Source organism: Schistocerca serialis, chromosome 2, assembly GCF_023864345.2.
Source record: "Schistocerca serialis cubense isolate TAMUIC-IGC-003099 chromosome 2, iqSchSeri2.2, whole genome shotgun sequence".
NCBI lineage: Eukaryota > Metazoa > Arthropoda > Insecta > Orthoptera > Acrididae > Schistocerca > Schistocerca serialis.
This window is the reverse complement of record NC_064639.1, coordinates 118,162,403-118,163,471: the sequence shown is the minus strand read 5'-3', so window position 1 is coordinate 118,163,471 and position 1,069 is coordinate 118,162,403. Positions and strand designations below refer to the sequence as shown.

General features: G+C 47.1%; 1 pseudogene; it reads right to left on the bottom strand.

The window, feature by feature from the left end:
* Window positions 1–200: 200 nt before the first annotated feature.
* On the bottom strand, window positions 201–318 carry LOC126458851 (5S ribosomal RNA; annotated as a pseudogene).
* Window positions 319–1,069: the final 751 nt, after the last annotated feature.

Sequence of the window (1,069 nt, the reverse complement as noted above, 5' to 3'; positions counted from 1 at the left end):
AGGCCTATCCACTGTGCCAACTTATAACTAACTCTGAGGGGGGTGCGATGGGGAAGTTCCCTTGTCAGTGACAGTAGTAATTTAAATTAACGTAGTGAGGTGGAAGTTCGTTAAAAACAGCGTGTAAAACAGATGCTGGCGGGAACACGAGCCACACACGGCTTAAGTTTTTGCCTCATAAGGGCTGAGTGCACCCCGCTTACCAACAGCGCTCGGCAAACAGGATGGTCACCCATCCAAGTGCTAGCCCAGCCCAGCAGCGCTTAAGTTCGGTGATCTGATGGGAACCGGTGTTAGCACTGCGGCAAGGCCGTTGGCCTCAGCAACAAGAATCAGCAATAATTTCCCCTGAGTTTAAGCAAATTAGCTAAAACTAATGCACCGGGACGAAGCTGCTGGCGATAAAGTCCATGGAACTTTTGCCAGGTGCCACTCTAGTGTCTCTAAGGCTCGATGCACACGAGAGATTTATGACCGCGAGTCCGCAGCGTCATTTTCTCGCGTGTTTCACCAGTGCGTGTGAAACAATGGAGCCGCGCACAATACGGCAGTGATGTTGGGAACCCGCCAGTCGCCGCGAAGTGATAGTAAGTGAACACGCATTCCCAACCCAAGCAACTACTGCCTTCAGCCTGCTATGGATGCAGCCGGTTGGCCATGGAAGGGGTGAACAAATACCCTGAAGTATGGACCATATCTCGCAATGAGTGTCATGTTAAGAAGAGAGCCGTGTGGTTTCAAGTGTGTGCAAAGTTTTGTAAGGGTTTTGTACCTGCAACTACGAAAAGGACTACAGATATGAATTCCTTGTGGTAGAAGACCTGGGAACCACTGAAATCTGGTTTAATGATTTGAACAGAACACGTTTGTTCCGCTAGAGAAGCTGAAAATCGCCCTGCAGTTCTAGCCAGTGTAGGGGGACGTGAAACTGAAGCGTCACCCATCCACCAGTGTCAGCCCAGTTTGCAGGTGAATATAAGTTTAATTTAGTTTTTGTTTATGTATTTTTGTAATATTTGTAATGGTTGTGAATTGTCTAAAGTTTTTGTATTTATTTTTTATGTTTCAT